Source organism: Sebastes umbrosus, chromosome 5, assembly GCF_015220745.1.
Source record: "Sebastes umbrosus isolate fSebUmb1 chromosome 5, fSebUmb1.pri, whole genome shotgun sequence".
Lineage (NCBI taxonomy): Eukaryota > Metazoa > Chordata > Actinopteri > Perciformes > Sebastidae > Sebastes > Sebastes umbrosus.
In genome coordinates, this window is record NC_051273.1 from 19,738,696 (window position 1) to 19,766,496 (window position 27,801).

Here is a 27,801-nt window from a genome sequence, read left to right on the forward strand (position 1 = left end):
AAAAAAACACATTCACCTTATAACTCTCTGTCATGGTCGTCAACCAAAATAACTCATGGCACTCCAGTTTTGGTAATTTTAAAGGCATCTAACAGGTGAAAATGCTCTGGCCTTGTGTTATCATTTTAAAAATGCATTGCTGTCAATCTAAAAGCTGAGATTTTCTCCCTGATTCCTGAAATTACTTTGTTGAGAATGAAGATTTCCGTCTGACAGCAGTAATGTGCTGTTTACAGCTCGCCGGCAAACACAGACACCAGGCACCTTTTTCAACAGGTAAACATTTACTAGGACACAGACAACATGCCTTTGTCATTCATCCTCTCTCTATTTGGACTCCTGCCTTTGTATTTCTTCCACCTCTTTGCTCTTTCCATCTCTTGCTTTAATAGTTCTCCCGCCGTCTCTCTCTCCGGCTGTGTGAAGAGGTGATAGTATTGGGAGACAATGGGAAAGACTCACTTAATTAGCTGGACGAGAAGATGCATTGTGGCAATTACTGAGCACAAAAGGAGGGGAAGGTATGGCGCTGTAATGTGCTGCTGCTGCTGTGTGTGTATTTGCCTGGCTGTTGTAGCCTGGAGTGCGGGCAGGCCTTTATAGGGGAGAGTGAAAGCAGTAACAATGGAAGACAGGATGTACTCCACATGTAGAGCCATTTCCAGTCCTTTTACAAACAGGGCCAATAGCTGCAACAGTCTCTTAAAGACTGGAAATGTAGAAACTGTATTTCCTCTACAGATGGATAATGGAGCTTAAAATGTACGGGTCTGGTGGCTTTGTGCAAACTAACTTTTCAGATGTACTTTGTTGTATAGTTTGTTGTGGGGTTTTTTGGGTACTACTTTCTAATAAGGTATGGAGATTGCTTTATATGTTAGCAAATCATTAATAAATAATGAACTAATATGCTATATATCAGTTATATGCATAAATTAAAAAAACCTTGGGCTGCAACTAATTATTATTATTATTATTATTATTATTATAGGTCTAGGAAATCACATGTTCACAATCCCCGCCCTATAACAGCGACTGTCCAATCATTGATTAGCAACCGTAACTAGGAGCAGCCGGACTCTGTCGTAACACTCGTAGTTTGGAGGACGGAGTGGAGCAAGAGTGTAAGTAAAGGATTGAATAGTGTGTTACGGGGTTTTTGTTTCAAAACGAGTTGGCTAGAAACATTATAAAGTCAACCGGCTAGAAATAGGAAACCTTCTTTTGGCTATCTCTGTCTGAAGTGAAGGCTCGTTGTTGCCCATTGTTTGAGTGGTTAATATGTCACTGTTATCATTGTTAACTGCATAGCTGGCGTATAGCCAGATTGGAAAGCTCATACACACATACGAGTATTTAGGGTCTTTGCCATTGTTGATACGCTTCCGCCATTTTGGACTGAAAGCGACGACCGGACACCAATAAAACGTCCCCCTAAAAGTGCAGCACAAAAGTAAAACAAAATTATTTCTATTCTATTGTCATAATTTTAATGTATCTACTGAAATTCCCTGCGTTGAATAATACATATATTATAAATATGCTTACTATTATAACTATTTACTTACTGGCTTATTTATTTATTAAACTGTTTTGCCTGGCTGCTTCCCAGAGGAGCATAAAGTGAGCGATGGACATAAATGGAAGTTAGAAAAATCCAGCGCACAAATTTTGAGAGCCATCTCAGTCTTTTTCATGTCAACGACCTCCAAAATCGATGTCCAATAGACCACAGACCATGGATGTATAAGAGGTTGTGCCCTGTGCTTTTGCCCTGCGTTCTAGTAAATAGTGTAACGTTACAACTACATTAATTTGTGTTTATGTCATGCTACTAGCACTACTAGCTACTGGCCGATAGCTGGTTGTTTGGGAACAGAGACGCTAATACATCCATAATACATACATTACAGCATACAGCCCATGGGTGTATTATAAGAAAATAAAAGTGATGAATAACAGCCAATATATCCATTATTACAGCCACATACAGCGAGCAGGAAGCCGGCAGAACCGGATATGTCATATACTGTAAGCATGCAGGGCAGTGCAGTCCCGTGGGTTTGATGCACGTTCATTGTGTCGAGGAAAATAACTCCGGATTCGGCAATTAGTGAAGTTTACAACTTTTAGGACATGATGATTTAAATGAGGGTTATTTAAGTGTTTGTACTGGGAAGTTGATTGACCTCGAAAAAAGAAAGATCCTCTGATTTACAGACGTCTCTTTATACATTCATGGCTTTGGACTCATTGGTGTTTTCAGTCCAAAATGGCGGCAGCTCAAACGCAGCGCCATTTAGTGGCTTTTGGCAAAAAAGCCCCGGAGTGTAGTCTCTTTACTTCTATACTCTTTGGTGCGAATATGCATTGTAGCTGATGTGGGCGTGGGTAGAGTGTAACTGTGTGTAAACGTATTAGCAAGGGCTAAGCGAGTAGTCAGTTTACTATCATACTAAAAACCAACAAATATTCACATATAAGAAGCTTTTTGGCCGAAATTTTTTCTTATTAGTGGCTTATAACTGATATAAACTCTAAATTGTGCGCTGTAAAGCTCATGTTTGACCTCGTTGGGTAACACACAGTGACTAATTTTCTAATTTCCTCTTCCCTTGTCCATTCATCCATGCTCTTCATTTCTATTTCTGATTGTCCTGTTGCTGTGTTCCAAACTGGACATGCTACTTTCTATTTCTGACTGGCTATGAGTGGGCCGCTACTCGGTGCCACTGCGTGTTTTGTGTGTGTGTGTGTGTGTGTGTAGAGTTGGGTCTGGCAAAGAGCATCCTTCTCTAGTGGAGTGGCCTGAGGGGATTTCTTTCATGAAGTCAGATAACATCCAGGCGACCCCCTCTTCCCTTTTTTATAAGAGTTCTTTAACCTTGATAAATGAAGTAGAGGCGGGGGGTGGGGGGATGCGGGGTGGGGAGGAAAAAGTTGCGGGCTGTGGTGGGGGGATGAGGGTGTGATGGAGGGAGGAGAGAGAGAGAGAGAGAGAGAGAGAGAGGGAGAGACACCAACTCCCTGGCCGGCTTGCTCTCAGGATCAATAACGTTCGGAGAGCTGCTGAGCACTCCTGTCTGGCAGCTCTACCATAGGGGTTGGAGGGAGCGGAGGGAGAGAAGGGGGAGGATGGGAGGGAGGGAAAGCAAGAAAAAGAGTGTTGAGAAAGCCTCTCTATCTCCTTCTTGTCACCCTTTTTTGTGAAGAGAGGGAATCGAGGCGGACAGCGATGTAAAGATGGAAGGATGAAGGGATGAAGACGAGCATAGATGGAGGGGAGTTTAGACCAATGCACCTATCCAGCTGAACCGTGCCACCCACCCACCTGCCTGCTTGCCCGCCAGGAAAACACACACACACACACACACACACACACACACACACACACACACACACGCACACATAGTGAGGTCTCCTTTTACGGAGCCACAAGGTTACAGAGTGTCGATACAAGCGAGCACAGTCCTCCGACAAATGGGATTTGGCATGTTCAATCAACAGTGCTGCCAAATCCCTGTTGTTAAGTATTGCAGAGCCATATCTGTCTGCAGTGGGCCTGAGCTATGCTACCTGGGCCCGCTAACTGCCCCCTAAATATCCTCTATTAAAGTCCTCTGTAATAGAATTATCTGCTGCATTTGTCATTGGATTTGAATAGGTGTGTGTGCTGAGGCATAAATAGGGAACAGAGCAGGGAGTTTTCACATTGTGCAGATAAAAAAAGGCCTCTTCCACCAGTGCCTCGAGGTCATAGACACCTGAGCTCTCTTCTTCCTCGCCCTTCTACTTGATTTCGTTGCTTTGAGTTTAAGTCGCCGGTCTCCCTCCTCTGGCCATCTCTCCTGGCCTTTTCCTTGTCCTCTGTTAGATCTGAGCCTTTCATCTTCCTTCCCCTAATCCTGTGCTAGAGAAGCCTTGTGTTCACCCCTCCGCCGCTTCCCATTGCTCTCTTTTTAACTCCATGCCTCTTCTTATTTTAGCGTGTCCCCGTGCTCCTTGCATCGCTTTACTCCCCTCTCACTTTATTTTTCTTTATCCCCCCTTTTTATCGCCCCCTGCCTTTACTTCTTCTCTCTCTGTCTCCTGTATCACCCTTCCTCCTCCTCTCCTACTTCCCTCTGTCCTTAATTAAGTTAGTGATCAGTTGACTGCCCCTATCATTGGTAGAGAGCAGGTTGGTCCTCCCTTCCCAGGAGGGGGGTACATTGTCTGTGCTGGTTGACCAGTGTAATCCCCCCACCAGGGACAAAGGGCAGTACCCTACCTACCTCAGCCACCCCTGAAGGGCATTAGCCCCCTGACGAGAGCCGTGCCCCTGCCTGCCTGACACCCCAGCATCCCACCGCTGGCTCTTTCCTTCTCTGAGGAGGCCAGTTTGACTCCAGACAGCTGAGAGTGAATGCAGATGACTGGGTATAGGGGAACATGTTCGGGGAGGGACGATATACCTGTCTCCTGATTCGATACTATCACCATACGTGGGTGCCGATTTGATATGTATTGCGATTGTACAAGTATTGTGATTTGATATTACGATTCATTGCATTTTTTGTTAACTTTTTTAACCCTAGACTATGGGAAAACGTTTTTTTAAAAATGTCTAAATTAATACATTAAAATGTTTGATTTTCAGCCTGTATGTAGTCACAGATGTCCTGAAGTCAAATATATCAGTCATTGTCAGGCATTATTACATTTTTTTCCAGCATTAATTAATAAGGGACATGTAATGTTTTATAATTCTGGTGAATATTATCCAATCAATCTCATTTCCATACATGTATTTTGTATATACAGTTCCCTTTGTTAACACCTTATCTGAAAACCAGACGTAGTCACATGTATATACTTCCGCCAAGTCCGTCGCTAGCTTTTACCGTCAGCTCCGTTCTCTTTATACATCCATGGTCAGCTCCATCGGGGCCGTTTGAATGCATTTAACATAAATGTCAGTATATAGGTGCTCTACAGTTGTAGCGTCGGCTGATTTGACCACGGAGATGCAAGTGATGGCTGGCCTGACCGCACGTTACCGCAATACGATAACGTTTCCCGTCCATGACAGAGTTAGCATGCAGCTTTAGCCATGAAAGGTCTGCGTTTTCTTGGCAATGTGTGAAGCCCAAATTGTTTCCATACCTTACTGTATGTGTAGTGTTTACCACTTTGGATTTAAAATGTGACGGGGCAGGTCGTAGCCACGTGGACCCTCCAGCGTTTTCTACTTTCTCGTTTCGGCTCGCTGCTGCCGGCTGCGGTTTGTTTTGGTTGACGGATACGGAACGGATATGACGTCACCTTACTCACACTACAACAATAAAAGTAGTAACTTCCTTCTACTTCCGCATAGACTCAAATGAAACAAACATATCGATTCTGGCATTAAAGATCGATTTCAAAATCGTAAAAAAAAAAAAAACGCGATACATAGTTAAATCGTTTTCCCACCCTGAGTGGAAGTAAAGCTTTTAACCAGAATCATCAAAAGTTCATCAGAAATTGAGGTGTACATTAACGGGATCCTTTGATTCATATTTCTATCATCCCATCACCCACACACACACACACACACACACACACACACAGGTTCATCTGTTGTATTAAGATCAGGAAGTCCTGCTCTACCCCACATACCTCCTTCCCTCTTTTTCTCTTTCACACACACACATTCACACAGGGAACGAGTAGGTAAGGTTGCTATGGGAACGGTTGGTCAGAGTTTACCAGAGGGGAAACAAACAAAGTACTGTTCATGAAAGCAGGTTGTTCTGTGCAGAAGGAGCAGTGATACTCTGCGTGTGTGTGTGTGTGTGTCATCATGTCTTGTGAGTAAGTGATTAGATACGTGCATACTGCATCCTTTTATATCTCTGTCCTTTTCATCCATACCTTACTGCTACTATAGATCTGCTATTTTATAAGTGCTCAGTGGGAGGGAGACGTTCAGTGACTGCAGCTTCCAAAGGAATTTGATGAGATGTCTATGAGCCCATATGGCAACATAGCGGTGCCTTTTTTATGTATCAATGAGGAACACACACTTGTATAACAAAGCTGAGCATACTTTCATCCTCTTAGGGCTGCAAAAAATGATTATTTTAATTGCCAATTATTTTTCTTGATTAATCATATAAACATTTTGTCTATGTAACATCAGAAAAGGGCTGAAATGGATGCACCGATTCGACTTTTTCAGTCCCGGTACCGATAGCGATACCTGGACTTTCTTTTATTTGTATCAGGCTTGACTTAAACATCGCTTTCCTAACTTTGTAAACAACAAATAAATACATAAATACAAATTTAGCGAATTGTTATATATTATTAAAATAATAAATCGTACTCCAACAAACAAACAACAAAAATTCTTAAAAATTAACAAGAATTCATGTGTAAACCTTTTTAATGCAGCAACAAATGGGTCGAAATTTAAACAGGAATTAAAATTCCAGATAAAATGTATATAGTATATAAACATTATAAACTGAATTGATTAGATCAGCCCCATTGTGACCGCTACCCGATCCATCTATTTGAGTCAGTATCTACTGGATATCCGATCCGGTATCGGTATCGGTGCATCCCAAACCCAAAAGCATTTAATTTAATATAATATTAAGACAAGGACAAGCAGCAAATTTACACATTTGATGGCAATTATTGCCACGAGCTCCTAATATTCACATAACATTAATGGATGGAAATGCACATTCATTTGTATTTTCTTTTGTTGATTTTCTGGAAATGAAGTTACAATTTGTGCTACATTTGGATGGAAACCTGTCATGTCTCTGTCTAAGTCACAGCCAGCATTCTCCACTGCCTACTGTGCTGGTTCAACTCTCTCAGCTTCTTCTGCCTCACAATTATATACTGCATCTCCTCTCCTCTCCTCTCCTCTCCTCTGGAAAAGTAGGTCTCGTGGTAGTTGGATGTCACCTCATCCGAGTCACAAACAGCAGCCAACCTCCACATTTCTCACTTACTGTCATTCCTCTTTCTCCACTCTTCTCCGCTCTCCCTCTTTTGAGGCGTATGAACAAAATGCATCTAAACTCTGAAGCAGTATACGAACCCGCTGCGTTTTCTTTTCCCATAAAAATGCCACCATGCCTTCCTCGCTCCGTCTGTGTCCCCACCCCCTTTAATGCCTCTTTAGCCCTGCACTCGGCTGCTTGAGTAATATTTATTGCACAGTCTCTTTTAGTCTCCTTTTTATTTTTTTCCCCTCCTGAAACAAACAAGTCCAATGCCATGGGGCAAAACACCCCCAACGCCACCACCTCCGCCGCCCCTCCCCACCTTCTCCGCCCTCTGTTCCCTCTGCCCCTCGCTCCTTCAGCACTGACAGATAGACAAACGTACTGTTCTCTCTTTCTTTGCCTTTCACCTCTCAAACCTCCCTCCATCCATCCTGCCGGACGGGTACAATGCAGGCGCTCTATCCTGCGGCAGGGAGAATGCAGCCCTGAACTAACAATATCACCAAGGCTGCCTGAATGCCGCCGAGTCCCATTGTGCTCTGTCAGAGGGGAGTTAACACCCATGTCTGAGCCCAATGAATAGTATTATTGTGTCTGAGACATGCACCGCACCCCCGGTCCCCATCCATGTCCCCCTAACTCAACTCGCCCCCCTCTCCCAAACTTGGTTCTCTTGTCCCAACAGTGTAACCCCCCACGCCACTCTCGCACCCCCTTCGCTCTCTCCCTAACAGACAGCTCTAACTCCCAAAGCCTTGCCGGCCCACCGGCTCTAAACCGCCGCACTTTACTTCTCTATTCCCCTGGCAGTCGGCCCGTGGGTTTTAGTCTCTTTTTCAGGCCTGCAGAGGGGTGGAGAGAGGTGGACAGAAGGGCTGTCACAGCTCTTGTGGTGGCTGTGGCGAGGATATTTTAGAGATTGCGTGGTCGGTGCGGCGCGGTGCAATGTGGGGTGGTGGGGGTTGAATTTGGCCATGGCTCTTTCTCTGCTGAGGAACACAATGGGACCATGAATCCTCAAAGAAATGTCCCCCCCAACTGCTATTATCATAAGAAGAGGGCTGCTGAACCCATTTGAATAATTCTAGATGATACAAAAGCTGAGATGTTTTCTTTGACAAAGTTTCTATAGAGCACCACTGCTCTGGCCAAAACATTTCCATTCCTTCACACTCACTATGGCGCGCAGAGAGAGAGAGAGGCGAGGGAAGGGTAGTTCAAAATATCCTGTCAGTTTTAAATGTTCCTTCTGTTATTTATAACCATTAAGGGCAAATAAATATACAACCCAGTGGGCTTGTGCAGCTAAGGGAGAGCAAAAAAGGGTGGTTGTTGAAGAGAAACTTTTCCTGTAAATATAATGTATTCTATTGACGCAGTGGTGATTTTTATAATGGGCCCACTCTTGCTATATTTTGCTATCTGCAGCACATCAGAATCTAATAGCTGAGAGTACCTTTGGCAGACAGTATCTCTCTGTCTGACACACTTAACTCTCAGGCCTCCAATCCCTGCAGTTTCTGCTCTCTAAGGTTAGCAGGTTCACATTACCGGCTGAGAGAGGATGCCAGAATCCTCACCCCCGACTTCTCGCTGATCAAAGACCGGGATTGACATTCAGAGTGGGTAAAATGCTGAAAGTTAAGATTAACTTGTTTTTTCTCCATCTCTGTCTCTGGTTGTTTGTGTACAGCAGGAAGAAGAAGAGGAGGAGGAGGAGGAGGCAGTGGAGGAGGAAAAAGAGAAGCAGAGTGGGTGGAAGGATGGAAGCAGAGAAGGATAGAAGCAGTTCGAGGAGGTGGTTGGAAGCGGGTGAACCCAGAGCAGGTGAACACAGCTGTGGATCGCCATGGGCTCTCTGGCTGCCCTCCTCCTGTGGCCCCGGCGCTGCATACAGGGGTCCCGGGGAGCCGGCAGGGGCCAGCCAAAGCTGCGGCAGAGTGGGCAGGCTAGGCCAGCCAAGCCAGGAGAGAGGCAGGTGAGGCGGGTGAGCCGAGCTCTCATCCCCGCCGGCTAGGAGCCTCCGCGGCAGAGCGGAGCAGCGCGGAGCAGCAGAAATCAATACAGAGGAGAGAGGCTAGCAGAGGTTGCCCAGCACCGCCTGCAGGCCTCGGAGCCCAGGGACCAACCACCACCACTGCTCCCAGCTCCTCTCTCCATCTCTCTTTCTATCTTCCTCCAACAGTCCCAGCACCAGCCAGGGCCAGGGCCCTCACCGCCCCACACGCAGTGTGTGTGTCAGTAGGTGCACATGTGTGTGTAAAATAGAGAGAAAAAGGGAGAGGGAAGAGACAGAGAGAGGGAGTCTTTGTGTGTGGTTCCGCCGGAGGGGTTTTTGCTGCGTCCAACACCACTTGATAAAAACTTTGTCAGAGAGACACGGAGACAGCGAGGGAGGGGGAGAAACGGAAGAAGAATAAGACAGGACGTCGAAGGTCGCTTTTCTTCCAGCTCCCTCCCTCTTATTACGCATTCCACCTCAACTGTTTGATAAGGAGCCATCGGAGACGGTACGCAGGACGTTTTCTGCTCAGTCCCACTTCCAAGCACGTAGCGCACAATATTCCTAAGATCTCATGAGCCGGGATGAAAGGACAATTTGAACTTTTTCTCTCATCCACTGTATCAGACACAACCTGTCTTTTCGCCTTAGATTTTCTTACCCTCACTACAGCAGCTCCCATCAGAGGATATGGCAGTGCAGTATTGATCTATAAGGTGGAAGAGAGGAAGGCGGGCCCGGGCTTTCATACCTCTCTCTCTCTCTCTCTCTCTCTATGTGTGTGGAAATAGCACCTGAAGTCCACTTACTGCTGTGCAGCAGGGATCCCATGGCAGCACAAGTGAATGGCTGCTAATTGAATGAGAGATGAAAAGGACAGTAGTTGTACCTGCTCAGTGAACCCCCCCCACCACCCTCCTTCCTGTCTCATACTACTTGGTTTTTCATCTGACTTTTTTCTCCTCCACGTTTACAAAAGACCTTCTCCACACAAAGAGACTCGCTGTTCAGATGTTTTAGCAAAATTGGTGGTGACTAAAGAAAATTGGCAAAATCTTCAGGAATGAAAATACCTGTCTTCAGAGTAGAGGTGAAAGCCTTCAGTAGAAAATACTTTTTTTTCATGCGGTGAAAGTTTTGAGAGGTCATGCCACAGAACATCCTGTACTGTACATATTTGTGGACATGGAAGGACATGAGAGGACAGCTTCCCAAGCATGAAAACTTGCAGAGATTACGACGGGATTCAGACCTTTTGGTGAGTACAATGTCTTCATTTAATTGCTTTTTTAAATCTAAATAAAACCAATTCTGATAGCCATATTGAACTAAGCAGGGAGAATAACAGAAATAAGAAATATTCCGCCCCCCTCCTGGTAACAGTATAATGATAAGATCTCTGCTCAGAGTTGTATGTGTGTTTTTAAAGTGAACACAGACGCATTATGTTGTAGTTGATCTCCTCCGTCAGCTCTCACCAGCAGCCCTGGGCTGTGATCATACTGTCACTGACTGTTGGAGGAGTTCGTTGTTGTTGCCTGTATACCAGTGAGGGTATTAAAGCACAATTCCCCCTCGCCTGCCAATCTCCTGGCACACAGAGAGAGACTGGCGCCTCTCTTCGCCTCAGCCTGGCAGCGACCCATGCTTACAAAATGGCCGATTCCTGTCTGCCAGCTGTCTCATCAGCCAAGATGGCGCTCGGTCGCTTTTTAATGCCCGCTGTTTGCCATCTGCCCTCTAATTGTTAACGGCTATGCAAATATCCTGTAATTGCATTTGCATGTGCTTGATACTTAGCCCCTCCTCTTCGGTAGTAAATAATAGCGCTTGCGGAAAAAAACGGGGGGTGGAGGGGGAAAGGATACACAATCCTGCGCGGTTGCTGATTGAATACACAGCAGGAACAATTAGCAAATGAATGTTGCCCTCCTCTTTACTTTTCTTTAAGCTCACCTTATGCAAATCACCGATGGCGTGCTCTTGCTTTTGATGCCATCTGAAAAATGGAGCGTCACCCTGTCTTTCTCTCTCATTCAGAGACGCTCATGTGTCTTCTCATTGTGCCATATGTGACATCTGTGGTTGGCTGCATTTACCAGGGTGCCCTGCCTCCTCTGACAGGCAAAGCCCACACTGTAAAGGAGAGCAGGAGCGAGGCAGAGGCATAACATAATGACCTCATTAGCATGCTCAGCACTCCCTGCTATAGGCCCTGGTGCGCTGCTGCGCCGTGGGACCCACCGGTGTACGCCCTTCTCACAGCACTCAGCATGCAACATTGTGTTCTCCCCACACAATGCGGCGCTTCATACAGGCTTTATTACGCCTTGTCAAAGCGCAGGGGGATCAGGGGTATCAGTGCAGAAGCAGCAGGATACGGGCTGTGTACGTGGAACAGGAGATGTATTGGTGCTTTATGGTCTTAATGTGGTGTTAGCTGTGCTGATGGATCCTCTGTTGCTGCTGTTGTGCATTGACGTGTGTGTGTTTATGTTTGTGTGTTTCTGTGGTCTATAGTTGTGCGTTTGTGCAATTGTCCGTTTCATTGTGAACTCCCGTGGCATTCGTGGCCGTTTTCACCTGTCAGTGCTAATTATTGGAGAGAGCGATTTGGTGAATTGTCTGTGTCCTGGAAATAGGCTATCATCCACTCTGAAGACCTGCTGTATGGTATCTGTTGTCGGTCTGTAGCCTTGAACTTCACAGGAAGGACTGGATACACACACACACACACACACACATGCTCTCTCTCCTCCATCACAAAGAGCCCATAACAAAAGGCTAATATTTTTTAAATAGTTGCTCACGGCACAGCAAATTACAGGCTATGTTCTGTCCTTGAAAGCCGCGTGGGGATTTGGAAATAAATTATCTTTTTAAGTCGTGTGGTAACCGCTGCTGTCATTTACCAACGGTTCACCGCCGTTATCGTCTTCTCTATCAGATCCAGGCAGTTTTAATCAAGCTTCTCGGTCTAATCAGCCCGTAGTGACACTGATGAGGCTGAGGTGGAGAGCAGGTTAGTGTAAAGTGCCCACGCTGGCTGTAGTTAGCCTGGAGGCCTACTGTATCATTTTGTGGGGGTAATGGCAGTCAAGAAGACAGACGTGCTCCATTGAATTGATTTCATTTATCCATTTATATGTTCTTTAACTTGACTATTTTTCTTAAGCATTTTTTCCCAGGTTATTAATAAATCTTGTGGAAGTTAGGGTTTGCTTTATACAGTGGATAACTAGCCATGAAAAACAGGTCGACAAGACAGTGAAAGAAAGAAAATAAGAGAGGGGTTATAATAATTTAAAGCTGTCATATAATCTTGAATGTGGATGTGTGTGTGTGGCACTATAGAAGGGTGGGGTTCTGGTGGAGGCGGGGGGATGGAGGACAAGCCCAGGGAGGTGGGTGTTAAGTCGTTCAAAGAATAAAGAGTATTTTTGCCTGGTTCATGAGGGATAAACTGGGTGGAGCTGTTTTACGCCTCATCTGCATATTCAAATCAAACATGGGCACCATATGTTTTATGAAGCACCAGATGAACATAACACCCGACCACGTATGCGAGTCAGCCACCATAACTGCTCCATACGTGCAAATGCACACATACCGTACGGACACACACTTGCATGCTAATCCATATCGCTCGGGTTTGAATGTGTCCATTCACTCTTACTCACAGGGAGAAAAAAAAAAAGGACACGCACCCCGACACCATCTCCTGCAGAAAGCTTTTATGCTAATAACAGTTATAGCCATGTGTGTGCGGCAATTATGCATAATGCAGCACAAAGAGAACCGGCAGGATGGCACAGTAGACCTTGCTTTGGGTGGACGTAGTGCATGTGCATGAATATAGTAGTGTGTGTGTGTGTGTGTGTGTGTGTGTGTGTCAGAGCAGAGTGACAATATCCACTCTTTCCATTCTCATAGTAGGGGTGTAAGAAAATATCCAAAATATTGGATAACGCGATAATATGTTTTGCAATTCTCAAAAACACAGTATTGATTTTTAATTAAGAGTTTACATGCATGACTCAGTCAATACTTTATTTAATTTGCAAAGAGATGTGCCATATGTGTCCTCTCAGAGTAGTGCTATGATGTTGGATGTTACAGGGACTGTGATAAATGCAGATCCCTCTGTTCTGAATGCATAAAAAAGTGAAGTTTTTTTACTCAGATTTTATGCATATGGTGGTGTGTTCTTTTTTATTATGACAGTCAAATTAAATTAAAAAACTTGCAATGTATCGTCTTGCTTACAGTATCGCAATATATCAAATTGAATCGTAACCGCTGTATCATGATACGTATCGTATCACCAGATTATTGCCAATACACAGCCCTAGCTCATAGGCTTTATGTCCAAATACTTTTGACAGCAAAGCCACATATTGGACTCTTTCACATGCGTCCTATGCTCGAGGATTTATAACTAAAAGATTTTCACAAATGTCTTGATTACATGTAGGGCTGACCCGAATGCTTTGAAGCTTCAACCGTTGCCATGGTTATCAACCTCCAAATCAGTATTCAAATGCTTCGTTTTTTGTTTTTTTCTTATATATATAAGTATTATGGCTGTGTATTGGCAAGAATCTGGCAATACAATACGTATCATGATACAGGGGTAACAATTATATATATTGCGATATATTGCGATACTGTAAGCAAGGCAATATATTGCGATTTTTTAAAATCGAATTGTAGGCAAACATAGTATAAGGAACACACTACCATATGCATAAAATCTGAGTAAAACAAGTTCATTTTTTAATGCAATCAGAACAGTGGGATCTGCATTTGCATTTATCAAAGTCCCTGTAACATCATAGCACTACTTTGAGATGGCGCATCTCTTTGCAAATGACATAAAGTATTGAATAAGTTCATCTTTGCATATAAACTATTACTTAAAAATCGATACTGTGTATTTGAGAATCAATACAGTATCACAAAACATAATATCGTGATATTCTATATTTAAAAAAAAAATGTACACCTCTATGTGTGTAATAATAATGTATACGTCCCAAAATAGCCCATGAAATAAAGAATAATCCCCCCAACATTATTCATTATTCATATTCAACATTCATTATTATTAGTTATTCTCAAACAGATATCGCTGTTTTTTATGAGTAGAGGTGCGTGTGTGTAGAGTAGTGCGGCAGCGGCCTAATTACATGAATGATAGTGATCTGTCTAAATAATGAATATTATTGAAAGAATAGTAAAATCCTTTTTGTTAAAGACTAAAAAGTTATTCTAATAAGATTGTTGCATGATTAAAAACATCATCTGGTTTTTAAATTGGTGAAATTAGTGAAATTATCTCCCAACAAATGAAGATCAAAATTTTAATATGGCCTCAACACTTACACTCAGACAGTTTTGATTAATTATATAAACCCAGTATTTAGAGGTACATTTGCTAATCATTTGGCAGAGCGGCTTGAAAGTGGACGTTTCATTTGTGTGTGTGATTGTCGTCCAGTCCACTGCAGCTTTTTCTCATTCAGACTGCCCACTGCTTTTTATTTGCTTAGGTATTGATTGAATGTGTTCCACCCACTGAAGTAATAGTTGCTGAAAGCATTTACAGCCATCGCTCAATTTATCCTGGCCCGTTCCACATGTCTGTCTTTCTTTGAGACAAATAAGTGATCGGTTCTTTCTCGCAACACTTTATCATTCAAATGAAAGGTGTGTTGATGTGTTTAGATACGGCACAAAAGGTGAATTGGTCAACTCCCTCATATGAAGATTTTCCTTATATGATGTTAGCATAGCAGTAACCGTTTATGTGGAGGTAATGACATTTTATTTTGAAGAGATTGAATGGCATTTTATTTTGAAGAGATTGCTGAGTCCAAATGATCAGAAAAGTCTTTTTTTAATCCACATTTTTAATTTTTCACACAAAATATTTGGAATATATATCAATAACAATGCTCATTGTCTTCGCCTTACAAGTGGGGCTGTCAATCTATTCAAATATTTAATCGCAATTAATCCCATGATTATCCATAGTTAATTGCAATAAATCACACATTTTTTTGTCTGTTCAAGATGTACATTAAAGTAAGATTTTTCAAGTATTTAATACTCTTATCAACATGGGAGTGGGCAAATATGCTGCTTTATGCAAATGCATGTATATATTTATTACTGTAAATCAATTAACAACACAAAACAATGACAAATATTGTCACAGTACCTATGAGGCTTTCTGGACAATAATATAATAACCCTTGCATTAACTTTGACAGCCCTAAATGAAAAGCTAAATATTCTACCCATTATTTATGTCAAATTAAGTGCTTTGACATTTTGTATTTGTAATCTTTCCAATAATTCTGACAATTAAGACATAAATCTGTTAAACAGATTTCATCTCTGTAATTAAATATCCCATATATCTTTTAGGAGCAGCACTTTTTCCTGCTTCTGTTTGCAACAACAACCATTTTATTTGTCGAGATGCACTTGGTAGACCAAAATAAAAGAATTGCATTGATACTCAACCAAATTCCTCGTGTGAAACTACCCTCCTTAGGAAGTAATTCCTGAGTCAAGTGTTGCTGCTGCTGCTGCTGTTTCCTCAGAGCTGCAACACTGAGCCCCAAGTCTGATTATAGACTCAGGGAAAAACAGTCAGGCATTTATCCAAGTCACTGATTATGTCATTTCAACAGGCTGCAAACACTCAGACGGGCTAGACAGCTCTGAGGGGAGAATTATGAAGCCGTAGTGGGATGGAGGCTGTATGAAAAGGAAATGAAAATGGAGTAGTGCTGTATGTGTGATTAAACTGCCTGCTCGCCTGCAAAAGGCCACGCTGCTGTAGCACAGGCCTGAGATTTGGCCGTAATGAAAATGTGAAGGTGGAGGGGTTTGAACCCCCTCAATGATGCGTATGAGCACACACACACACACACACTCACATACATTATACAGCGTACGTATGTGCTCAGGCTGAATGGTTTATACGAGCCGTTGAGAGAGACTGCAGATGCAATTTGAGGCGTAAAGCAGAGAGGAATAATATTGTGTGGAATCAACGAAAAGCTCCCTGAATTGAAAATAAAACATTCGGATTAATGTTTCGCAGGTAATTCATACAAAGCGCAGAAAATCCTGGGATTGTTGTTGCCCTTAGAAACAGACAGACAGGACCACATAAATATTAAATTGCACCATTCAGATGCAGACACGGCACCCCAGTCATCAAGCGTGGGAACGGGCTACGTGATTAGGGGACGGTGGAGGGGGTGGCGGTTAGTTCACGGCTAGACGCCCCAGCTGCACTGACTTCCATTCAGAAACAGGTTAGGAGGGACCTCAGGGGTCAAGGTCAGGGGTGTGGGGGGGTATCAATGCAGCGTAGAGTGATGTGTGTGTGTGTGCGGTTCATCTGCCGTTCATCCCCGGCTGGCTGGCTGGCTGGCTGGCTGGCTGTCTGACTCTCCGAAAGCTGCCTCCGTGTTTGCTTATTTTATAAGCTGCTTCTTATTGCTTCGCTTCAGGGACAACTTGAGCTGAGAAGCCGGGGGTACCCAACCCCCTTCAGTCAGCCTCTGGCCAGTCTCCAGTCGGCCTCGAGCCAAAATCCAGCCAGAAATCAGTCCTCCAACCCCCTGGTCAAACAACCCCCAGCCAAACCCAGTCAGACACTTTGACAGCCCCCCTGTCTGTCTCAGTCTGCTGCCTCCTGTAATTTAACATGTCGGCTCGGGGTTCATCGCATGTGCACGGCACGGCACAATCAAAATGTCATTCATTGCATGTGAATGCTTTAGCTGGGTCCATACGGAAATAATTTTAAAGCATCACGTTTTAAAAAATGTCTGTTCTGATCTTCCTGCATCTTATGTTGGTCCATTTGCTAATTTCATACGTTGCCTCGCCATGTGTCACATTTTCTTGATGAAGCCGCCCCGTCAATAGCAATCCTCTTTATTGGTGAAATGCAGCTGGGCACTGTATCATTGCCATTTCATCAAATCATGTGAGAGGCGAGTGCGCGAGCTTGCGGCACGTTACGGCTCTTTTGAAATAAACAGTGTAAGCCCTTTAAGAGGAGGGACTGCAGCACACGAGGAGAGGAAGAGGGTATGTGGAAAAGAGAGAGGGGAGAGAGATGGAGGGGAGCAGAGACACAAGCTAACCCACCCTGCGGTAGCCTGCCTCCATTCTTCATCGGGGACTTATGCTTCATTAGACTGTCTGAAAGAAAGACCCGCTTTCCCTCATCACCTCAATAGACTAGTCCCCCTTCTCTTCCATAGCCTGGAGGGTTCTCCTCTGAAAACCTACCTCCCTTACCCCCTGTTTTCCTCCTCATTTCTGCCTCCGTCTTCTAATCGTCTCAACTCGCGCTGAAATCAAGCTTAGTAACGGCAGTTTTGTGAGCCCCTCTGGTCCGCCAACCCACCCCCCCCCTCCATCCTCCTATCATCCTCCGATCCCCACCAGCTCCCCTTCTCTGCTCATTCACTCACCTTGGTCAGACACACCACCCACCCACTGCTTAAATCCCTATCAGCATGTCAAGTAAATGTCTGCCCAGCTGGGGTTGACACACACACACACACACACACACACATGCTGAAATATAAATGCACTGCACACACAATCTTTTGCTTGCTTCTGGGGTTTAGCCTTCCTCCCTGCTGACCCTTTTCACCCGTGTTTTGCTCTCTTCCCCTTCTCGCCGCCTCTCTTTCCCCCTCTGCCTCTCCTCAGGCACTGATCTGACAGGATGGTTTGGCTAGCTGACTATATCTGCAAGAGGTTTATCACAGGGCTTCACCGCGCTCCACTGTTGCCTACCTGTTTTTTTTTTTTATTTTCAAAATTAAAGTGCTTTTTCCAAAATGCCGCTGCGTACCTTAGGCCATGCTCACCTTTACATCCCATCTATTTGATTAAAAGGTTACTGGGATCCTATCCTCTAAATTTGTTACAGTAAAATCTGGTCAGTTTATCTCCTAATAAAATCTGGAGCCAAAATATCTCTGCTGTGTGTTACGGAATAAGGTCTCATATCTGCAGTATTTTGAAGTCACTCTACTACCAAATATCCTTGCAGGGTTTATTTTTCCCAGAGGGAAGCAAAAAAAAAAATCACCCAGGAACATTCTTCATCTCTTCAAGTTTCCCCCTTACTGCATTTTTTAGATAGATAAATAGATATCACTATACTTTTGCACTATCTACCTCCGTTATACCATCGTTTTTTTACAAAACCAGCAGGATTAAGATATTTATTATATGCAGATTTGCCTTTTGAAAGTGCTTTTGTGTTTGTCTCATGAGTGTTAGCATCTCAGTTAAGGCAAAGTGGTCTCCTTGTTCGTCTAAATTGTCACAAACTTATTCTTGATCAAATCTCATACCAGCCGGAGTCTCAATCTCATGGGCTGTAAAAATTATTTGTGTTTATTTTGCTCTCACAGTGCTATATTCTATCTGTATTATTCCCCTGCATGGTTCATATACGCTGCTGATGTCATTAACATAAAGGGGGGACAGGGAACACTGAGCTCCCAGCAGCTCTTCCCTGTTTCTTCGCAGAATAAAGTGACCGTTTCCCATTTTTATTCCCCTCCTCCTCCTCCTCCTCCTCTCCCCTCCCGCACCACATTTCAATCATTACCCTGATTTTTGGGGACAATGACGAGCACGCTGCATTCTCAGCAGTTGTCAACGTAGCACAATCTTTATGTAAATGTATTCAGATGCATTCTCAGCCGCGTAGACCATCATCTCCGCCGGGTGGTGGCGGTGGTGGAGGCTGTTCAGTCACATTTCCTTCCTGAAAAACGTGCAACACGGCTGGTGAAGCACAACGGCGAGGTGGACCCCTGCCAACAAGCCTGAGAAACCCCTATTAAACCCTATGTTTATATTGGGGCTGTGATTTACAAATGTGCGTTTTCTTGCCTTTAGGCGTGTGCAACCCCCCCCCCCCATGTCGTTCTGCTTTTTTCATCAGGCGCACAGCAGACAGCAATAGCATTGCGAGGACGGGGTCCTTGCTGCATGTGCACGGCGAGATGGGGAAGGGGAGGGGAGCGCGAGAGCGAGATGAGGAGGTGTGTGTGTGTGCATTTTCATCTTAGTGGGTGCTCTTCTATGGAGCCCAGAGCTCTGCTCATATTGAGATATTTCCTGAGCGCGTTGACACAATTACACACACACACACACACACACACACACACACACACACACACACGCACACACACTCTGTTCCTTTATGAACAGCTGTGCTCCTCAGCTCTGGTTCATCTCTAATGTTCTGAACTTGACTCTCAGCAAGTTCATTGTTATTCATTTCACTGTCATCCTGAGCGCCCTGTGAGACTGACTAAGTCTGCAGCCCAGGTTTCCCAGGCAGGACTGTTTGTCACACACACACACACAAACCTATTGTTTCAGCAGCAGGATGTCTGTAGTCCTCTGGGTAAACGTGTGTGCTGACTGTATCAGAGGACATCGTGCGACGGTGCAGTTTGTCAATGACCTGGTTCTGCTGCATCCAACTACTGCAAAGTTCACTTCTCAGGTGATTAGATGCAGCGAGAGCAGGTGTTCACAGTCCCCTGCATAGGATTATATTGTCTTTATTTTGGCGAGGCGGCGAGGGTGCTAATAATTTTCATTTGTGTTCATTTCGTGTCACATAAAACCAAATACTGACTCAAATGTTTTTGGGTGCTTGCTGTCATTACTTTAAAGTTTTCTAATATCCCTTGAAAACAAAAAAACAACCTCTTCAACCTTCCTTTTTCCCTCTTATTCTGTTGCCCTTCACCGTCTCCTTTCTTTCTTTCTTCTTTTTTTTTTTTTACTTTCTCCGTCTGGCGCAAGAAAACCAGGGGCTGCAGTTTGCTTAGCTGAGTCCATAAAGAGGCGTTTTAAAAAGCTGTGTTAACAGACCAACAAAGCTTTAAATGTGCCCCCCTCTGTGAGGGGGTGGTTCCCATAGGGATGTAGCGTGGCGCTCCATTGGTAGGCCTCTATCCGGCCTCTCATTCAACCCAACGCTCAGTCACGGCCACTTATGGTAGGAGGGAAAATCACACAATTCAGCCCAGGCCTGATCCAATGACATGTTTTTTTAATGAGGTGGCTCTATGTCTTTGTTTGGGCACCAAATTCAAGTCCAGACCTGAGCAGGTCCTGCTGAATAAGATGCAAGGCCATGGCCAGACAAAAAAAAAAGCACAGAGCTTGGCTTCTGTTGAGCCAGTGAATAGCACTCCACTTTGCACTGTTCCTAGAACATCCCCGGTAGCAAGCATGTCGATTCTGAGAATTTATACAAAAGTTTCATTTGTTATCGACAGTTTTTGCAGTGTTTGTTCAGTGTCATCTGTATAAATAATAGGGGTGGGGAGAAAATCGATTCACCTATGTATCGTGATTTTTTTTTTTACAAATTTGAAATAGATTTTTTAAAGCCAGAATGGATATATTTGCTTCATTGAGTCCATACGGATGTAGAAGGAAGCTACCGCTTTTATTGTTGTAGTCTGAGTAACGTGACGTTATATCCGTTCCGTTTCCGTCTACCAAAACAAACTGAAGCTGCCCGCAATGAGGAAGTACGAAACAGCGGAGGTTATGCGTGGATACGACATGTGTCCTCACATTTTAAATCCAGCGTGGTAAACACTACACATACAGTAAAGTATGGAAACACTTTGGGTTTCACACGTTGCCAGGAAAAGCAGAGCTAGACATGATGGCTAAAGCTGCATGCTAACTCTGTCATGGACAGGAAATGTTATTGTATTGCGGTAACGTGCGGTCAAGCCAGTCATCATTCACATCAGCCGACACTACAAATGTAGAGCACCCATATACTCACATTTATGTTAAATGCTTTCAAACGGTCCTGATGGAGCTGACCATGGATGTTTAAAGAGAACGAAGCTGACGGGAGAGCTAGAGATCGACTTGGCGAAGTTAGCGGAAGTATACACGTGTGACTACGTCCGGTTTTCAGAATAAGGTGTTAACAAAGGGAACTGTATATACAAAATACATATATGGAAATAAAATTGATTGGATTATATTCACCAGAAGTATAAAACATTACATGTCCCTTATAAATTAAAAAGAAAATACCACTAATTTGTGAGAGAAATGTCTTTATTCTTTGATTTGGGGTTGCTGGAAAAAATGTAATAAACAATTCCTGACAATGACTGATATATTTGACTTCAGGACATCTCTGACTACATACATGCTGAAAATCAAAAAAATTTACTGTATTAATTAAGATATTTTCCAAAGTAAAAGTCCCTAGAAATGTATGATAACTTTTTCCCATGGTCTAGTATTAAAACAGTTAACAAAAAACGTAATAAATAGTAATATCGAGTCGCAATACTTGTAGAATTGCAATACTTAAAAATCGCAATACATATCGAATAGGCACTCAAGTATTGTGATGGTATCAAATCGGGAGATAGGTGTAAATATTGTATAAAAGATGTGGGGTGAGAGGTGTAAATGTGCCGAAGGATAAGCTGAGAACTCTAGTTTATTTTTAACAGAATAAAGTGACGGTCAAACGAAGTGCCTGTTAGCCATTTCTAGCCCCTCCAGTTATTTCTTTCCAGGGTCATACACAAAGAGAGATTTCTTTCTCTTTCATTTTCACCGGCCTGTGTCTTTTTCAGAAAACGCCTCACCATATATCACACATATATGTGCAGGTGTCATACGGTGTGTGTACATCTGCGAGCGCGCCAGGCGCTCATTGGCTTGTATGTTCAGGGGGTGAGGACTGTCATTAAACTGTCTGCCTGCATCACCAGACTCAACCATCACCCAGCCTGGCTGTCCATTCTGCTTCTCGCTGGGCCCTCGAACAACACACACACACACACACACACACACACACACACACACACACATACACTCACACTGATTCACTTGGCCATCAGCCAGGATTCACATACACAAAGCATACAGTATGTCTCCTCACACTCCACACACAACTGATACGAGATCTGGAAGACTGACATTAATACTGATATTTTGATATTAAAGCTGCAGATAGATAATACTTTGTGCCAGTATTTTTTTTATTTTGTCATTTACTCCTCCTTTACCCCTCTTGACAAGAATATAAGCAGTTCACCGGAAAATAGATTTTTTTATTTTCAGATTATTCCATTTGAAGGATTTTTGGAGCCAGTATTTTACAAGAAAAAATGCCAAAAAATAAATAGAGAAAAGTTGGAAAAAACGGTGTATTAAAACGAAAACGATCTCCGACCAGATAAGCGTTTTAGGGACGTTTCAGAATTAATCTCCGTCCATACTACTGCGCCTAAAAACACATATCATATGACCATTCATGTACACTGGGCATATGCGTGCCAATCAGTAAAGTCAAGAGGAAAAACAGAATAGGCTCTTCTTTTTTCTTAGTGGTGTGAAAATGGTCGGCAAACGCTGCTTTGTTTCATGTACGTATCATAACAACGGTTTGTATATCCGCTGTTCTCGGTCTTCAGGTTTCCCTTTTTTGAATGACGAATACAGACTACCGCCGCCTGCTATTGTGGAGTTATTTCCTCTCACACAGGCGCAGAACGTCCGTGCTAACTGGCCATCGGCTGTAGTCTTTGCGGTGTCTTCGGGTGCAACTTGAAGTCCAAAACAAAGGCGACGTGAAGCAACGCAACAGTCGGCCTTCGTCGCCGCTAGTTCTCTGATGTCGGGTTGATGTGTCCTCAGCTTCTGGGGATTTTTATAGGGATACCTTAGGGTGGTGGTCCCAACCCAAGGTTTGGAGTCTCTGTTGTAGCTCATTGTGTGACACTAATTGAGTAATAAAAAGTCTTCTAGGGTGGATTAGTAGTTTCATAAGGCAAGGTTACCACATAATTGTATTTACTAATTAATAACAAAAATAAGCTAAATTCATTAAATTCATTAAAAATTAAGTAAATTTTAAAAAAAGCGAAATAAATAAGATAAATATGGCCAATATTGGACTAACACCACAACACACGACTCTGTCCCAATGAATCTTCCAGCCTGGATGCTGAAGTACTCTTCTAGCCTCTCATACAACCGACCATTCAGCCGGGCTACTTGTCCCTGATTTAGTCCGACTCTGCTCACGTTCAAGGCTGTGGTAATGGGGAATTAGTATGCAGAGCAGCAGACGGACGGCTCTGTGGATCTAATAGGTAGCCAGACTGGAGAAGAAGGCTGGAGTGAGGGTGGGGGGGGGGCATCTCTAGCAGAGAGGGAGTTGCATGGCCTCTCTCTCACTTCTCCTCCTCCTGCTCCCCTTTATCGCCTCGTTCCCCATGCCCTGTCCCAAACCTTAATGGGACGTCAGACGGACAGCCTCGCCTGAATTGAGCAGGGAGAGCACCCCCCCCCCCCACCCCTTGTTGTCTCTGCAAAAAAAAAAAAAAAGAGCCTCCCCATCCCCCCTACCTTCCCCCATGCCCCTCTTGCGCTCACACAGCTAGCACCCATAGCTGCTCCCCTCGGTTCTCAGGGCTATTGAGGGGGTCCCAGACACCCTCCACTCTTCAGCCTAACTCTGCATAAATTAGGCCCGTCTCCCTGGTGTCTCGTCAGCCGGTCGGGGCACCCCTGGCCCCGGGTCTGCCGTCTCCCAATCTGCTGCTCCTTCTCCCCTCATGCTGTCACCTTCTGTCTCCCTCCACCTCCCCCATCTACTGTATCCTATCAATCCTCGACTTATTTTCACCAGACGTCCTCGAGCTAACAGTCTTCACATCTCATCTCCTTTCTTGCGTTTGTAATTTCTTCCAAAATCACTATCGCTTCCTCCCCTGCTTCGTTTTCGTCAATCCTCCACTTCCTCTTCTTCTTTTTTCACCCCCCTAAATCCCTTGACACACTCACTCCCACCTCACCTGCTTTATATTCTCCACATCCTCTCTATCTATCTCTACTTTTCTTATCCTCCCAGCACTGTGTTACCCAGATCAACCGAGCACTCTTCCTCTCCTCTCCTTTTCAACCAGGATATTGTTTACATCTGTCTTGCTAATCACTGGCAGAGCCTCTCTAGACCTCACAGATGTTGCAATAATACAGGGGATTAGCAGGCTTAACACTGGGGCTTATTTGGGGAGTTTTTCCCGGTGGCCTGGCAGCGAAGCCCGTCAGCTCCTCTGAATTTGACCTTTTTTTTTTCTGTTTCACTCTGTGCTGAGATCCTGCAGTCCCGCTTCGCTTTGATTTGTGATTTGAACGTCTGGCATGCTGATGTTGTTTTATCCAGATTGGTGCTCTGGGCTCTCACTTCCTGCAGCTACATCAGTGCTTGGGTTAAATGCAATTAAAGAGCTAAACTGCTTGACATATGACCGGGAGATTTTGTTACAAACAATACTCTTTTTTTAGCTGCTCTTTCACCTGGTGCAGTTTGAGGATTTTAAATACCCATAAATCACCCGTGCATATTCATACCCTTCACATTTTACAATATTTTAGCAGTTATAGCTGCCTTGCTGATTGTATTTGTATTTCCCGGGGTTCCTTTATCCTCGCAGCTACAATGTAACACAGATTCAACTGTTATCAGGCCATTAAATAGGTGTTATCAGTCACAATAAGCACCATAGATGTGGGTCAGTAGGGGCCTGCTACACCTACTATGTTGTAAAAGTGAAAGTGAAACTTAAAAGCAACACGTAAAACTGAATGAAACGTCACGTTTTGAACACAAAGAAAAAGGCTTCTTTAGGTTTAGGCAACAAAACTACAACTTCTTTGGGTTTATGCAAAAAAAAACAGTTAGGTTTAGGCAATAAAACTACAACTTCTTTAGGTTTAGGCAACAAAAAAACAGTCAAGTTTATGGAAAAACACTGTGTTTTGGGTTTAAATAACTACGAACACAAAGACAACTACACATTGTTCGTTTCACATGGGATGCAAAGTCCGGTCTCCTGGGGGAACGCCCTGTGTTTTTTGTCCCATCCATCGTCCCTGACCAACCCTTATGGAGTTTCACACTGTCTATACTACAGCTCCTGACCCACATCTATGGGGCTTATAGCGACTGATAAGGCCTATTTAATAGCCTGACAATAGTCTAATCGACTGGATGTAGCTAGCTAGCACAGTGTTAGCTGCTTCCTCTGCTCACCATGGTGACGCATGAACGTCCCAGGTCTCCTCTGCTCTTCTCTTTAACCCAGAGCTGAGAGATAATTAGATGGCCTTCTCAGACTCAGCATCTCTGCTGCTTCTCTCCGCGTCATGCAGTGCAACCGAGTCCTGTTTTATGACCAAGCAGATCCAGTCAGTGTGTGTGTGTGTGTGTGTGTTTGGGGTCAATGTATTTCTGTCTGGATCCTAATCCCAAAGGTGATATTAGTCTGGTAGGGGGCAGCCCATCCCCCCTCTGTGTGTGTGTGTGTGTGTGTGTGTGTTTATGTGTGCGTTGGTGCTGCAGGCGTTGGGGTCAGCCAGAAAGCCCAGACAGGCTCTACCTAGACCTTTGACCCATGACTGTCTGCTAGCTCAGGGGTCATGCACACCATTGATACAGACAGCTGATAGACGCACAAACAAACGTACATGCACAAACGCACAGCCTCCACCCCCCTCCACCCCCTGCTGTAGTAAACATTAACAGTTTGGTGCGTCTGGAGAGATGATGGCACAAAAACAGCGTCATCCCAGCTGGCTGTATGCAGCGAGCCCATGTGTGCATGTGATATAAGCACAGATTGTGAGTCCTCTTTCTAGAGCTGCACCTGGCTACTCCCTGCCTAACGTTTAATTTAATGTTGTTTATGGACACCCAGAATTGGGGAATATTACTGGACTGATTGCACAATGTGAGGAGTCTTCTTTTCACTAATCACTCTTTTTTTTTTATTTGCTCATGTCTTCACAGATGCAGCCAGTCAGGAATGAGATGCAAAGCAGTGATTTACCGTCGGACCTTACTCTAACAAAGCACACTATTTGTCGTCAATTTCTGTGAACATGTGTAGCCTCGGCCACATATGGAAAACGCCACCTCTACACCTGCAAGAACAGTCAGTTAGACACACATCATTAGAGTCTGATTATCAGTTGTCTGGTGTGCAGTCTTTGTGGATGCGGACAGGTAAGTCGGAACCGCTTCTAAAAGGTAAGTGTAAAAGGTTGGATCAATTTAAGAGCTGTCTGAAGTGTAAAATGGAGCTGCCGAGCAATATTTTCCTGAATTAGTTTCATTAGATGTGAATTACTATATTTGAGACCAATTTTAGGTCGGAGATTGGATGAGACCCCAAGGGGTCCTTCTTTTCACTCAGTAATTTACATTCAAGTATTTGACTGGAAAATCGTTTGACAAGAGTTTGTCGCTGTTGAATTACTTTCCTCTTTTCTGTGGGACATTATGTACACATACATATTTATACAATCTCTTTCACAGTGTAATGAACTCATTTATCATAAAATGATTGCAGAATCCCCAACGCGATGCCCTGATATGATATATATATTTTCAATAAAGTTGAACAATTTGTGAAATGAAAATTTGTCGTAGTTGTTTTTTTCCCCCTCTTCTGTTTGATTCTTGTTTGTCGGTAATGTTTGTTTTGTTGCTGAGATTACAGAGTAGCTGAACCTCACAGTTGAAGGATAAATCTGGTGACAACAAATCCAATGAAAAGACCAAAACCAAAAATGAATTGGCTTCTACCAAGAAGAATTTCCCTGTGTATCCAAAGCTTGATATATCATATTACTCTCTTTCTAGACCTTCATTGTTGTCAAAAAACAATTAAAAACACATCAGTGTGACACGTCATTGCACTGGGGTACATCTTCTTCATTACAATGAACATGACAAATCATTAAAAACTCACTTTTTCAGTGTTTGTGTACATACATTTGGGTATCTGGAGTGCCCTCCGACCCACAAACTGCGAAATAAGCCAACCCAGTCAGTTTTTTGTGGGCTGTCTGGATCAGAAAACATGTGATTCAACAAGCCATTCAGATTTGGCTCCACTTGCGGACTCATTAGAATATACGGTCCACAGCTTGAGAACTACCTTTGCAAAGGTGCACCATATTTTTGTCACAGGGTCAATCAGAGCAGACTGGGCTTTTTCGGGAGGGGGCCTTAAAGTGGACCCATTGCGCTTATTTTCAGGTGCATACTTGTATTTGTTTCTACTAGAACATGTTTACATGTTTCAATGTTCAAAAAAACATTTTAATTTATACCGGCTGTGCTTCAGCACCTCTTTTCACCCTCTTCGGACTCCGCTCCAGCGCCACTCGAACTAGCTTTGTTTGAGGTTGTTCCAAACTAGCTGCTAGGCAAAGTGTTTTACTTGGTGACATCACCACGTTACAGAAGAAAAGTCAGGACTTCAAGCTGTAGGGTAGAGTAACTCTCTTTGGCGTGGACTTTGGGCTTTGTAACTTTGCAAACCTTTTTAAAACTATATAACACACTAAATGAAATGAAAAAGTACAAAAGCATTATAGGACCAATTTAAAGAGACGGAGAATGGAGCGTTTCAGACAGAGAGTGAATACAGCTATACTCAGACAGACAGTATTAGAAAAATAATGTGTTTTTTGAACATTAAAGCATCTAAACATGTTCTAGTAGAAACCCCAAATACAAGTTTGAACCTGGAAATGAGCATGATATGTCCCCTTTTAGTCAATACTGCCCGAGAGCCAAAAATACTTAAAATATTTCAAATATGTATTAATTCACAGCTGAAAGTAGTCCCTCACAAATACACTATTTATTCCTGTTTGAAAAGCGTT

At 43.6% G+C, this 27,801-nt stretch overlaps 1 long non-coding RNA gene across 2 annotated transcripts in view; it reads left to right on the forward strand.

Moving 5' to 3' along the window:
• The window catches only part of LOC119488655, a 47,158-nt gene extending 20,611 nt beyond the window's left edge, over nt 1-26,547 (forward strand). Inside the window, exons 3-4 of one of the 2 annotated variants that reach the window (XR_005207003.1) lie at nt 8,683-10,249; nt 25,916-26,547. This is a non-coding gene — a long non-coding RNA (uncharacterized LOC119488655). The remainder of the gene's footprint in view (nt 1-8,682; nt 10,250-25,915) is intronic. The other variant, XR_005207004.1, reaches the window with a different exon arrangement.
• Nucleotides 26,548-27,801: the final 1,254 nt, after the last annotated feature.